This window comes from Saccoglossus kowalevskii, chromosome 19, assembly GCF_978046115.1.
Source record: "Saccoglossus kowalevskii chromosome 19, keSacKowa6.1, whole genome shotgun sequence".
Lineage (NCBI taxonomy): Eukaryota > Metazoa > Hemichordata > Enteropneusta > Harrimaniidae > Saccoglossus > Saccoglossus kowalevskii.
In genome coordinates, this window is record NC_140659.1 from 1,241,773 (window position 1) to 1,258,127 (window position 16,355).

The 16,355-nt window shown below is 35.1% G+C and overlaps 1 protein-coding gene and 1 long non-coding RNA gene across 2 annotated transcripts in view; both read left to right on the top strand.

Moving 5' to 3' along the window:
• LOC102805435 (CDGSH iron-sulfur domain-containing protein 2 homolog A-like) overlaps positions 1-16,355 on the top strand; it is a 30,050-nt gene that overhangs the window by 2,630 nt on the left and 11,065 nt on the right. The window lies entirely within an intron of this gene.
• On the top strand, positions 6,118-7,504 carry LOC146730228 (uncharacterized). Its single transcript, XR_014927415.1, has 2 exons — positions 6,118-6,468; positions 7,341-7,504. It is a non-coding gene; the product is annotated as an uncharacterized LOC146730228 (long non-coding RNA).

Here is a 16,355-nt window from a genome sequence, read left to right on the forward strand (position 1 = left end):
GTTGGAATTAATCAAATGAGAGTTGTCTACACCAAAACAAGTTTCAAATACTTGTCCATACATTTATTCTCTCAATTTAACAACTTGTAATTTGTGGAAGTAAATTAGATGCGACTTTTCTACACCAAAATAAGTCTAAAATATTTGTCCACACATTTAGTCTCTCAATTTAACAACTTGTAATTGTGGGAATTAATCAAACGAGAGCTGTCTACGCCAAACTAAGTATTAAATATTTGTCCGCACATTTATTCTCTCAATTTAACAACTTGTAATGGTGTAAAATAATTGAACGAGAGCTGTCTACACCAAAATAAGTCTAAAATATTTGTCCGCACATTTATTCTCTCAATTTAACAACTTGTAATGGTGTAAAATAAATAAACGAGAGTTGTTTACACCAAAATAAGTCTAAAATATTTGTCCACACATTTATTCTCTCAATTTAACAACTTGTAATGGTGTAAAATAATTGAACGAGAGCTGTCTACACCAAAATAAGTCTAAAATATTTGTCCGCACATTTATTCTCTCAATTTAACAACTTGTACTGGTGTAAAATAATCAAACAAAAGTTGTCTACACCAAAATAAGTCTAAAATATTTGTCCACACATTTATTCTCTCAATTTAACAACTTGTAATGGTGTAAAATAATTGAACGAGAGCTGTCTACACCAAAATAAGTCTAAAATATTTGTCCGCACATTTATTCTCTCAATTTAACAACTTGTAATGGTGTAAAATAAATAAACGAGAGTTGTTTACACCAAAATAAGTCTAAAATATTTGTCCACACATTTATTCTCTCAATTTAACAACTTGTAATGGTGTAAAATAATTGAACGAGAGCTGTCTACACCAAAATAAGTCTAAAATATTTGTCCGCACATTTATTCTCTCAATTTAACAACTTGTACTGGTGTAAAATAATCAAACAAAAGTTGTCTACACCAAAATAAGTCTAAAATATTTGTCCACACATTTATTCTCTCAATTTAACAACTTGTAATGGTGTAAAATAATTGAACGAGAGCTGTCTACACCAAAATAAGTCTAAAATATTTGTCCACACATTTATTCTCTCAATTTAACAACTTGTAATTGTGGGAATTAATCAAACTAGAGCTGTCTACACCAAAATAAGTCTCAAATATTTGTCCGCACATTAATTTTCTCAAATTAACAACTTGTAATGGTGTAAAATAATTAAACGTGACCTGTCTACACCAAAATAAGTCTAAAATATTTGTCCACACATTTATTCTCTCAATTTAACAACTTGTAATTGTGGGAATTAATCAAACGCGAGTTGTTTACACCAAAATAAGTCTCAAATATTAGTCCATACATTTATTCTCTCAATTTAACAACTTGTAATGGTGTAAAATAATTAAACAAGAGCTGTCTACACCAAAATAAGTCTAAAATATTTGTCCACACATTTAGTCTCTCAATTTAACAACTTGTAATTGTGGGAATTAATCAAACGAGAGCTGTCTACACCAAACTAAGTATTAAATATTTGTCCGCACATTTATTCTCTCAATTTAACAACTTGTAATGGTGTAAAATAATTAAACGAGAGCTGTCTACACCAAAATAAGTCTAAAATATTTGTCCGCACATTTATTCTCTCAATTTAACAACTTGTAATGGTGTAAAATAAACGAGAGCTGTCTACACCAAAATAAGTCTAAAATATTTGTCCGCACATTTATTCTCTCAATTTAACAACTTGTAATGGTGTTAAATAATTGAACGAGAGCTGTCTACACCAAAATAAGTCTAAATATTTGTCCGCACATTTATTCTCTCAATTTAACAACTTGTAATGGTGTTAAATAATTGAACGAGAGCTGTCTACACCAAAATAAATCTAAAATATTTGTCCACACATTTATTCTTTCAATTTAACAATCTGTAATTGTCGGAATTAATCAAATGTAAGTTGCTTACACCAAATATTTGTTGAGACATTTATTCTCTCAATTTAACAACTTGTAATGGTGTAAAGTAATTAAACGAGAGTTGTCTACACCAAAATTAATCTCAAATATTTGTCCACACATTTATTGACACAATTTAACCACTTGTTAATAGTGGAAATTACTTAAACGCGACTTGTTTAATCAGTTGACATCAATGCAACTTACCCGCAGACAGTGCACAACAGAGTATCATTATTGAGCAATTATAAACAGGAACGTGTCTTGGCATTAGGGTTAGGGTCGGGTCAGGTATGGGTAACGGAATTATTAACAGGAATGTGTCTTGGCATTAGGGTTAGGGTCGAGTCAGGTATGGGCAACGCAAATGGCAAACACCCAATTGGCAAGATGTACACTAACGGGTTATGACATGCATATAGTTTACACAAGTAAAAACACAAAATTGGCAATTTTTTGGACAATTGTAACTCAATAATAGAAATATGTTGTATTTCTATATATATATACACACTACATAGTCTTATCAAATGCAAACACATCCAGTCAATCAATTGTGGTCTTGTGGTTCAGTTGTCTACACAGTGATCAGGAGGACCTGGGTTCAATTCCCATGCCTAATTTGCAAAAAAGCTAAATATGAAAACAAATCATTCATTTGCATGACTACCCATATGGTTCAGTGGATATGTACAATGTAGGCAATGTGAGAGATCGCTGGTTCGAATCCAGTACGGGTAGTACAATTTTTGAATGCTAGTGAAAACATTGATCCTATAAGTAGGACTTAAATCCTATCATTTGTGTGAAGACACTCGTGGTACAGTGGACAAGACAGTGCGCTGGGAACTCAAAGATTGCAACTCCTACAAGAAAAGATATGAAAGAAAAAAAACCATAAACAGCAACTTCTGTATATCAAGAACTCAAGTCAGAAAAACAGAACACAAGAAACTACCTCACATGGAAGCCAGTTGAAGTTGTCGAAGTACAAACACAGTTGACAGCTGTAGGTCACGTGCAACAACAGACACGAGGATGATTGCTGCTGTCCAAATGGCTCCCTTCTTTTGTATTGACCCCCTAAGGATTGCTAATCCTCTTTTCTAACTCTTCCCCCAAAAATAATATATCGCCCCTTTTTACCAAACGCTTCAGCATGGTATTAAAGGGGAACTAAATAGAGCCTATTTTGGTGTTTGTATTTATCAAGTTATGTATATTGATTATAAATTTGAAAAATGATTATCTTCAGAGTTATGATGATTTAAATATGAGAAACCATAAACCTGCTAAGGACTTCCGTTTGCGCCATCTTGCCATGAAAAAACGCCCTCATGTGGTATAAACAGGTAAGGTAACAAAGCATGATGACGAAATAGTATCTGATTAAATATAAGCAACTTAGGGAGCCATAGCTGGCTGGACTGGTGAATTGACTTCTAGTCTAGGTTGTTTCGACTTTTACGTTAATGTTATTTACAAGCATATCAACATACAAACATTATGGATGTGCGATTGATCGAGACAGGCATTTTGTTTTGTTTTTTGTCTAACTGTCTAATAAATGCTGTTTCCAGTACTGCACTGTGCAGCGTGCAAATTATTCAAAGTATGGATGCTGGAGTATGCAATCTTGAGTTCGTGGGGTGGTGGTGGAAACATTTTCGTCCATGTATTCACGGGGCTGCACTGGCAAATCATGGGACAAGTGTCACAGGAACACCAAGCAGATTGTTCACAGACTTCCGTGTAATTTGAAATAAAACTTTCATCCGAACAAGGGGCATCGTCGACGATATATACTCTCATCACTCACACTGGACTGATCTGAATCTTCACAGTATACCGTACTTCCCTGATCATAAGCCCGGGGGCATGAACACGTAAAGGAAAAATAAGGGATGAGCTTGTACTCGAGGACCAACTCAGAAAAAATGATTTTGTTTTGGGGTTAAACACTGTAACCATCTTGCAAACAACGAAAAATTATCCCAAAAAAAATATTCGTTCACCACGCCAGGCTCGGGAAAGTAATACTTATTTTTGAAAAAAAATGCGTCATTGATTTGAACGATACTTACAATGAAGAAACAAACATGTTCATAAAAAACGCACACATTTTATTACAATACGATTTACATACCGTCTGAATTTACGGTGAAATAATGGGTAGGGTCTGTGAGGAAACACTGGACGAAGGCATTTATCATTATAGATTGTTTTGGTATGTTTTCGATCGTACGCAAACTCTCGACGCAAAGCAATTTTCCACCATGTGGTTTTTCAGCACGATTTGACCTGGAACAACTTCCTTTGACATAACAGGTCATGTCTTTCATTAACCAATCAAAATGATGTGTCGTAATGATGAAATTTTCCGATTATTGACGATGATTTTTTAGCGCAATGCGGAAGTGAATTACCGCAATTTTAAAATGCGATCTGTAGCACTGATTGCAACGAAAAAAAGATGATTTTTTCCCCTAAAAACTGGCGATTCGCAATTTCCGAGATATAAACGACGGTTAATAGTAACCGTGGGTAAACTGAGTGTGGAGGAAGAATTTAAACACCTTTCTCGGTCGCCAACATGTCTCATCTTTCAAACCCTAGGCCTTTCATGATAGTCTCAAAGTAAACCATGCCCAATAACCAGGTACACGCCTTGACGATCACATTTTTGGTTTTTCGAAGGCTACTACTCAAAGAAATATGGATTACTCCAGAATTGCAACATCGATGTTTATCCTGAGTAAATGACAGAATAGAAACGATGCGAATCACGTTGTGTACGTTCGCCATGTACTCTGAACTTGAAATTAATGCAAGTTTCCTCATAAAACTAAAAGCATGAACCAAACTAACATGCCAATCACGATTATTATGAAATGAAACACACCTTTTACACGCATATTTTAAAGAATATCGTCGACGCCCAGTAAAAACTAATAAATAAATACCAAGTAAAAACATAAGGATGGGCTTCATACTCGGGAGGGGCTTACGATCGGGGAAAGTACGGTACTTTAACGCAATTGGGCTTTCACTCTCAGAATACTGTGTTTCAAACGCATAAGGCTCTAACCCAAGTTTTAAAAAGCACATTGTGCATATAAAAGTTGAGTTTATACTAATAGTACACAATGCTTGGCAGCATGAACGGCTATGTACAATGGCGTATACGAATGCGATCAGATACTAAAACGTCATAGCTTTGAAAAGTACCCGGATGTTAAATATGTTTGTTCGTTAATTATTCCCCTCCATGAATGGCCTCCATGTCAAGCACTTCAAATGCCTATTCAAGCCTCAGTTATAATTAAAACAAAATTAAACCACTGCAATATTATTTCGAATACAGTTTAGAATATACACAACTATAAATTAAGGCCGCATTTAGGTTCGCTTTAAGAGTTTGTTTTCAGGGGTGGGTGATACCAAGGTGGGAAATGGATGCACATATGGGGTTAATTCCTTGAATTGCAATATAGAGGGTTCAGGCTGAAATACAATATATAGTGTTTTCATGTTTCGTCTGATATTTCTGTGGTATTCTGCTGCTGTAAGTAATGCACGATTTGTTCCGAAATTCAGTATATTGTGTGTATTCCAGGGTTATTCGTTTTTTGCTGAAAACACCCCTATTTTTTAGTGGCAGAGTCGAATAGTCTCACTTCCACTGGGAAATCTGCATTGTTGCTTGAATGTGAGTTAATTAAACACATTTTCCAGATCGGCGAAAAAGTATGCAACAGCCAATTTTAACAGCCTGTCACATGATTTTACTCTGAATGTCAACATGAAAAGAGGCTAGTCCATTTTACGCAGGAGTAATTGGGAGTAGAATATGTGAGGGATAGTATCAACAGAGATGTGTATAGTGAAAAGTAATATCTATCCTTCATTTGCATCTCTGAGCATTTCTGTTTTAGTATATTGGTTTGAAAATGTTGAACTTGCATGATTTGCAATGTGTTTTTTTTTACTGGGACTCCCCTATTGATCGAATCCCGGGTTTGAACGAGAACGGCACACCACGTGATTTGTTTGAATACAATGCTGATGGCAAACATGCCGTGTTACTGTGGTACTCCACTGACGGGACGACTTACTAGTACTGCATGCTACAACTTTGCTTGTGATGTTGCTCGGCAAATGTGATATCCCAGAGTTCAATGCGTTTTGTACCATCCAATATACACTTTATCTCCGCATGAGGGCGCAATTTCAAATTGAAAGAAAAACTAGCATACACGCTATTACCATTCTATGACCTCAATTGACCCACCAGCCTCATTCCCAACTTGATACTGGAATTCTCATTTTTTTGATGTATTTAAAGTTTTTTACCTGGATCGTTTTAACCATTTCAATAAATAGTTATAGACTATAATTGATTATGCGAAATTACTGCATTTTTGGTGGTTTTTGGCCTACTCCTCTCACTGTTATGTTAGAATTACCGCGAGAGTGCCTCCTATGGATTGTCAACATGGCGGCTCACAAAGTTACGTTCGGTAAGTCCTTTTTTTTTACGTTTTACACACAAAAAAAGCAATTTTTAGAAAATAACGTTCAATTTCTTCAATTGTTGGCGCCTTTTTTGTTGCAAAAATGCTGGTCGTGAAAATGAAAAAACGTAATTTTGTTGGGGATTTCGAGAGCTTTACAACGATATGTAGATCGACCATATACACGTTATGTCCCTCATAGGAGTAGTGAATAAAGTGTCATAATGTATTTTGTCATTAATTTGCATACCATATATTCACTATTGAGATAATATATACACTATTGAGATACTATGGGTATAGGGATAAAATGAACATTTTCCATGTATCTGTTTTTGATACCAATGCATTTCATTCGTTTCTCTCAATATTATTTTCTGACATATTATTCATAATAAATTATGTAGTATTAAAGTGAGAATATACTAAATATAGTTAATAACAAATGATTTTCAAAAAAAATGTGCCACGCCCCCTCCACTTGCCCCATTTCTCCAGTAAACGTGACACACATTGATGTGTTTGAAGTTGAAGAATTAATACCTAGAAAATAGTGTCATTACAAATTTGACAATTTAGGCTGACTTTAGAATAGTTTTACCAAGTGTAAATAATAATTTATTATTATGACAGATTTTTTATATTAAATATTGAGATTAGTTTAATAACAAATGATTTTCAAAGAAAATGTGCCAGGCCCCCTCCACATGCCCCATTTTTTACAGTCAAAGACTTCATAGAAAATAGTGTCATTACAAATTTGACAATTTAGGCTGACTTTGGAATAGTTTTACCAAGTGTAAATAATAATTTATTATTATGACAGATTTTTGATATTAAATATTGAGATTAGTAATGCATCTTGTGTTTTGTTTCAGATCTTTTGTGCTGAACTTACCATGGACAGTTTGCATGTGACGAGTGATACCTGGCTTGATTTTATATACAACATGGAGATGTGATGCACATAGTGTGCATTTGTATTCCTTGTGTGTGCCAAATAAAATTTCAAAATGTGATTCAGCAGAATCCAACAAATTCACTTCAATGTGTTCAGTGTATTTAATTTCAAATGCTAGTGAAGCTGCTTCAAGTTTCTTATCAAGTTTGTTAAGATCATCCTTTTTAGTAACTTGAAGGAACTTTGCTGAATGATTTGCTTCATTAATTTCAACCTTGGTATCAAATTGGTCGACCAGTTTTGTTTCATATTGCTTCACATCATGTTTTTGATCTTCAGATAACTTTGCAAACTTTTGTATAAATTCCAGTTGTTGGTCGATCTTTTGAGCCTCGTTGAAGAGCTTGTCAATTAGTTTACCCACGTTTCTCAATTTAGCATGAAGATGATCCATAGTGTATTCATTTATGGGGTCATACTTTATAAGAGGATGATTACTCTGACCATTACTTTTTTCTTCTGCCCATGAATTCATATTTGCAAGAGTGATAGACATATCCCATTCATGATTTGGATTGTGACATTTATGAACTGTAGCCAAACATAAATTGCAGAAAAAACTGGTATTCTTTCTCTGCAAGACCAAACTTTTATACTTTTCATCTCGTTCCAGTTTTCTACAGTATTTCATCCCCTTTATACCATGTTGGGCAAATTTTTCAGTGCATGCCAGAACAGGAAGAATATCAACTTCTATCAGTGCATCACTCTCTGGGGCATTTATAATGGCAAATGGAATGCGGCTTGCATCAGAAGACTGGATTTGGATTTCTCCATACTTCATTACCATTATATTTTATCAGACGTATAGCACCACTGATGGCAAATACTTTGAAATTTTGGGACACTCCCTTGAAATCTTGGAAAGTGTGGCCACCCTCACCTACAACTATTTCTAACTTCTGTCTCTCATTTTCATCATCAAGGTCATAATCCAATTTCTTTTCAGTCAATATGTTGAGGACACTTCTCCAAACCAGGCCTTCAATATCATGAACAAACCAGCCCTTTTTATTTTGAGAGGCAGTTTCTGACACCATTTCAAATTATTTCACAAAGTGGTTAATTTGAGAATTCTTGAAACATTTTCTTGTGTTCTCAGAGATTTCTCTAAACCATCATTGTCAGATTCAGATAGACCGCCCCCTAGATGGATAAATATGTGTTCTGCTTCAGAATCATTCCATAATTTAGTGTCATTTGTAGTCTGATCTAATTTCTGGGAAGATGGTGCTGCTAATAAAGCCAATTTAACAGAAGGAGGCAGAATATCTGATGTAATGGCTTCCTTGAAAAATGATACAGATAATACTGATTTGGCAAATGTTTTATCTTTATTTAATCGTAATTGCCAAAGGGCACTCTCATCAAATCCTTCCAAATATTTCTTTGAATCATCCCATTCGTGACCCTTTAAATTTTCCAGCAAATTTCTCACCACTTGTCTTACTTGAGATGGCCCTTTTTGAATGATCAAATCGGAAAGTTGCCCTATTTCATTAGCAACGAGCGATCTCGCCTTCATCAGTTTAAATCTGTGAAAAGCACGGCTGGCAATAGAGCTTGCCGTCATTCCCATAACGAACAAATCATTCGACGCGATAGCATAAATTCGCCTACAAACCATTCGAAGTGAGCACATCGTTTTAACTTTCTCGAACTGTGAACTATAGTCATCACTGTCATTAAAAAAGCAACAAAACCCGAATATTCGAGTCAAAATCTCGGAAGAAAGATCAGAAAGCGAACGACCTTGTGTGCCGACGGACAACATCGGCGATCGAGTGAGCAGTTGAAGCCAATTTCCCACGTAATTTTGCGGCTAAACTTGCCTGCTTGACTCTTTTGGATACTCTTAGCATGATTGTGTAGGAATACGTCCAGAAAGTGTGATATTGGTACAATAAATCGCACGATAAGCACATGGAAGGCTAACCCGGAAACAACTCAAGCGCTAAAAACGTTTTTTGCGCAGAACGATGCCAGAATTTCAGTTCTGCGCATAGCAATATGCGTTGGTACAGAACGTGTTGAATTCTGGGTAAAACCTCGTACCGTGTGTTGCTTGTTAGCCATGGATTACATGAATCTTGATTACCAGTCAAATGTTGCTCATTTGACGTTGGTAATCTTTATTTGAACTGAGTAACTTCCTGGTACTTCGTACTATGATAAAAATCAGTCAACATACATCAAGTTCTCTCAATCGTAGTATTCCATGTGATGCCAAATATGCCAAAAATGTTGCTGAATGATTTGAACTGAATAAAAATAGCAGACAAAAATTTGTTTACAAAATAAAAATACTTCGGTTGCCAATGAAAACCGGTAAAAAACAAGCAATATGTTTTCGGCTGTTATCATGGAAGGGACATGAATGTGAAGCTAACGTCTGTTTATAACTAAAACCGGGCACCTTATACGAGGTTCGCAAAATAACATGGCAGTCATTAGAAGTCACTTTATTTTATTGTTAAATGTATTATTTCCAACCGTTTTGCGATAGTATTTTCTAGATTGGAGGCAGCATTTACATTTTATTCAAAGTTCAAAGCTGCGTTGGGATTACGTTGACAGTGGTAACAATGTCAGCGCCGGTGATCTCTTACCAGTGCGCAACGTAGCCAAAATAAAAGGCATGATCATTTGGGCACTGCTACATATTACAAGACTTTGGCTGTTGCCATGGTAGCGGTGGGTCAGGATTGTTTTTCCAATTAGTGATGGTACGACCTGCCTGTCAAGTATGAACAAAATCAGCCAAGCCAAAAAAAATCACAGAAGAGTTAAAAAGCCATTCCTGGTGAACAGTTACTCTAACTTTGGGGTCAAATTTCTCATTAATGAAAAAAGATATAAAAAATTCAAATAGTAACTTTGTACCCACACTCAAACCGAGTACAATGAGCTATGTCTGAGGTGTTGTATCACAGGGAGTTGGACAAACTTATGTATTTTAATAAATTATTGAATAATAAAATGTTATATAACTTTTCTTTTACCCCCCTCCCCTTCCTGGTATCTATTTCAAGTATTTTTGTCAGGTTCAAATCGTTCACCAGCATTTTTGGCATGTTAGATGTACATCACATAGAATACTAGGATTGGGAGAACTTAACCACCTGGTTTGTTGACCACCTGGAATCTGAGTTTTATAAATCTTGAAGGGCTCTCGGAAGATCCACCCGCTGCCTGGACCCGCAGTAAAATCTCCGATTAATATGGAGCCGCAGCCATCAACATCGATATACCATGAGGTTTCTGCTGGCGACGTTGCGGCGTTACTCAGTTCCAAATAAAGATTACCAACGCCAAATTAGCAAAATTTAACCGGTAACCAAAACTCAGTTTATCCATGACAAGCAAGCAACATCACAAACGAGGTTGTAGTGTGCAGCTCACGAGTCAGCGACGACCGATGACCGATTTCAACGAAAGTCATTCCGTCAGTGGAGTACCTCAGTTGCACGGCATGTTTGCCAATGCACAGATCTGTGGAGGAACTTTTAACTTCAACATCAACCGTGTATCGTAGTCGCCCAGTTTAAGTTCTGGTTCTGTCGTGGTCCCAACTAAAGGGCGACAGTCGTCGTGTCGCGTCCTGTTCGATATGGGACTCATAGCGACGTATACAACGCGTGTAAAATACATTGTTTATTTACATGAAATTCGAACACGCGCTGCGCTACGACCACCGCGCTTAAACATCCACGAGTTGTTTATTCAGACAATGACTTAAATTATTTGATTATTTTATTTTCACACGTACAGCGACACGCGTTCTACACTGACAAGCGTTGCTAGGTCGCAGCACTGTCTTGGAGCATATTAATGGGCAATTGGGTTCCCCGATCTAAATTTCTATCTCGGTTTGTTGCACGTTCTTTTTTTAATATGAAATAATCAAATATGGGACATATGTATAATAACATAACCCCACACCCTCCCCGTGGCTTCGCTCGTGAAAGTACGGCAGCAGGATACACCGCATCACTCGTGAAAATAACTTCCATACGCAATGAAAGCCACGGGGAGGGTATCTGTCATAATACTTCATTATCACTGAAAACATTTTTCCCCTGAAATAAATTCCAGTGAATATGCCATTTCCCTCATACTCTATTGAGACACAGCGCAGTGAACATTGGATTCACATGTAATGCTTGAAAACATGTCAGCAAAAATAAATTAAGTGAAATTCTACGTGACTTCATAATAGTTGGAAATGAACACATTACACCCGACCCTACCACTCCATATACAATGTAAACTACACCCCAAAACATCCTTTCACCCACAGTTACTACCGAGTTTCACCAGTGTATTCTATTTGACGTCAGGAGAAATTGAAATAAACAAATTAATTATAATTTCAGCCTCTAGTTGACCACTGATTAAATAAACTACCTCGTCTTTATGTCAACTTGCAGTTATTCGTTGCCTACATCAGTGACTTCAAAATATATGTTTCAATCCCAGGAATTTCACACGCTGTTAATTGCATGGGAGTGCCAGTCTTTAATGAATTTCTATTGTCATGTCAATTTCTTGCGATTACTCGGAACATTAAGCTGTAACCACATACCGCCTAGGTGCTGTAATTAAATCCTGGTGTAAGCACCATATGAACTATGAACAATGCATGTGAAGCCAGCTGTGGGGTATATTCAATCCTATAGATTTCTCATTGTTTGGTAACTATTTGCTGCAAATGCAACAAAAATCAATATAAATCAAAGAAAGCTTAGAAAGAACTCCCATGTGCTGAGAGTATTGGAGACACATTAAATATAATTTGAAATTACTTAGCTGAAAACTAATTATGTAAATCAGAAAATTAACATGAACAGATTTGATTGTAAAACTAATGAGGTCTGCGCAATGTAACAAAAACTCTATGTACCAAGTTTAATTGAAATGTGATTAGAACCAAAAAATTATGAATTATTATGCTAATTAGGGAAATAATATGAACAGAGTTTTACCCCAAACTAATTAGGTTTGTACATTGTCCTAGAGCATCTTTGTACTAAGTTTCATTAAAATGGAAATTAGTACTTTAGATATCAGTGTGAAAGCTTAAAATTGGTTAATTATGCAAATTGGGTAATTAATATGTACAGATTTTAACCCACAATTATCCAGGTCTGTCTATTGTCCTACAGCATCCATGTATAAACATTCATTGATATGTGATGATTAGTACCCGAGATATCAGTGTGAAAGTTGGAAATTGGTTAATTATGCAAATTAGGTAATTAATATGCACAAATATTTACCAAAAACTAATTGGGTCTCTGCATAATTCTAGATTCATTGAAATGTGATGATTAGTACTTTAGATATCAGTAGAAAAGCTGAAAATTAATTATGCAAATTAGGTAATTAATATGCACAATTATTTACCCTGAAACTAATCAGGTCTCTGCATAGTCCTAAAGGATGTATGTACCAAGTTTCATTGAAATGCGATGATTAGTACTTGAGATACCCGTGGAAAAGCTGAAAATTAACTAATTATGCAAATTAGGTGATTAATATGCACAAATATTTATCTGAAACAATCAATCTCTGCATAGTCCATGAGTATGTAAGTACCAAGTTTCATTGAAATGTAATGCTCACTACTTATATCAAAAGCTGAAAATTAATTATGTAAATTAGGTAATTATATGTACTGATATTACCATAAAAATTATCAGGTCTGTGCAGTGTCATATGACATCTATGTACCAAGTTTCATTGAAATGTGATGATTAGTACTTGAGATATCAGTGGAAAAACCGAAAATTGACTAATCATTATGCAAATTAGGTAATTAGTATCCATGGATTATTAACAAAAACTAATCAAAACCTAGCATTTGTTCAGAGCATCTATGTACCAAGTTTCATCAAAATCCAATGAGTGGTTGTTTAGATATCAGTGGAACAGTCATGGAACCACTAAAAATAGCTAATTATCATGCAAATTAGTTAATTAGTATGCACGGATTTTTACCAAAAACTAATCAAATCTGCGCATATGTTCAGAGCATCTATGTACCAAGTTTCATCAAAATCCAATGAGTGGTTCTTTAGATATCAGTGGAACAGTCATAGAACAGCTAAAAATTAGCTAATTATCATGCAAATTAGGTAATTAACGAGCATGGAATTTTACCAAAACCTAATCAAATCTGCGCATTGGCCCAGAGCATCTATGCACCAAGTTTCATCAAAAACCGATGTATGGTTCTTGAGATAGCAGTGGAACAGTCGGACATACACACATACACACACACACACACACACGCACACACACACACACACGCACACACACACACGCACAAACACACACACACACGCACACACACACACACGCACACACACACACACACACACACACACACACGCACACGCACACACATACACACACACATATAGACACACTAACTGCAAAGACTCCCATTTTGTGCTTCGCACATGGGAGTCAAAAATATTACCCACACAGTATTCTACAGGTTACTTGTAGAATGTATTGACCCACAAATTAATGAATATTATGAGCACAGAAATTGCTACGTCACAAATAAATTGGCATAATTTAAACAAATTTGCATAAAGTGTAGGTACTCCTTCTGGAGTCCTGCCGATATATTTTCTTTGTAGCTTTTGACTAAACACAACAAGTATTCTTAAAATATTGAAACCTACGTTTTTGCATATTACTGAACATTACTAAATATTTCCATAGATCTAACAATGTAGATTCACACATAGACTCGCATACAGTTTTTCTGGGGCTACTGATCATTAAAATTGTCGCACAGAAAACACAAGTTGTTGATTTTGAGTGGTTAAAATCATGATAAGAAACGCAAAGCACAGAAACTGAAATGGGCGAGTGTACGATATTGTGTACATGTATATGGTACAAGAAACAGGCAACATACATGTACAAGTGGAAAAAGCACATGAAGGTGAAAATGTTAACTGAACAAGTATGCCTTTATCGGTTTGTACTAATTATTTTATATTGAAATCTTATGTTTTAGGAGAAGATGGAAGAGTCAGCACTAGTTATAAATAATAATTGTTTATTGCATCTTTAGAAATATACATTTCTTTCAGTATATAGCAATAAAAATATTAATCAATACAGAAAAATAAAATAAAATATAACAAGTTAGTAAGAATTTTAAAAAGTAAATAGAATATAGTAAATTCAATGTTTTTTGTGCGTTGTTGGAATGCCATGAAGATAAATTGTGCAACATGCTTAATTGAGGTTTTGTCTGTTATTGTCATTATAATCACAATGTAGACAAATTCTATCTTGTAATGTTGTTTTGGGGCGTATGCATCTGTCTGAGTCTATACCAAGGTCATGATTGCTTATCCTGAATTTTGTTAGAATGATTCTTTGTTTAATATTTACAACATTTGATAAATATTGTTCATAACAAAAATCTTTCCTAAATTTTGAGTTTGTACGTAATTTGATATCATCATGTTATATATATGTCTTTATTTCGTACTGTGGCCATTGGCCTTATGTACAGATACAAATAAATACATAATAAATTAGATTGGAATGATCGCAGAAACAAGTAAAGAAAAACAAATATAAAATCATAATACATAACATTTGCATAATTAAGTGTTCTCTTCAAGCATAAGCTGACGTACTTGAAAACTATAAAATATAAATTTACCAAGGTTTAATTGTATATATGGGGTTTGATTCTAAAATAATGAAATAAACTTTATCTCTGTAGGTGGGGAGTAGTAATACTGTGCAATAAACTTCAACCTTAGGGAGTTATATTTGGGACAAACTAATGTAAAGTGATATTCGTCCTCAATTACATTACAGCCAAAAGGACACAACCTCTGGTTACGTGAAGTACCACTGGCCCTACCCTTTTCAATTTGTAGTACATGGGACGAGATCCTTAATCTACATAAAGCATTTCTGTATATTGCATAAGACTGACCAATATTTGTAAGATATTTCTCACATGTTAATTCATGTTTCACCTTACAATAAGTTACTAGTTTGAGACTTCTATTAATTTCAGAGCTCCAATCTTGTCTGGAAATATCAAAGCACCTCTGTTTAAATAGTTCCAGGAATGCAATAGAATTACTTACATATTGGTCAATCCAAATATGTCCAAAACCATATTTATAGAGAAGATTTTTAACTGTCAAAGCCCAGCAGATAGTACCTGCTCCTGCCATATTAAGTTGAAATTTATACGATTCTTTTAAAATATGTGGAGAAACATCACGTATTAGTTTTAACCAAAAACGAATAATTTCAACATTTACATACACTCTAAGATAATGCCGACCCAATTCTCCCCTAACAGCGGAATTAGTGGCAACCAAACTAACACTTAGTAAAAATTTGCAAAATTTATTGTGTACTCTCTCCACATCATTAATATCAGAATGTGTGCCCCAAATAGCACTACCGTAGAGGAGAATTGGGAGGATTTTACAATCAAATATACGAAAAGCAACATCAGGCGGCACACCACCCAGATTCTGTAACTTTTTTTCCAAACAAAAAAGTGCTTTACTAGCCTGTTGAGAAACATATTTTTGTGCCTGGTACCACTTTCCAGAACTGGAAAGTATAACCCCCAAATAATTATATTTTGAAACAGTTTCAATGCTTTTACCCTCCCAAAACCATTTTTCACTGTTTTTTAAACGACCCCCTTTCCGAAAAACAATAATTTTAGTTTTCTTAAGGTTCACTGAAAGTCTCCACTTTGAACAATAGTCTGCCAAATTATTCAATAATCGTTGTATAGGTGTACTACTAAACAGAGCCAGGTCATCTGCATACAATAGGTAACACAATTTCAAAGCACACAGGTAAACTACAGTTTCATGACCTCGTTGAAGATCATTAATGTAGAAACAAAATAAAAGAGGTG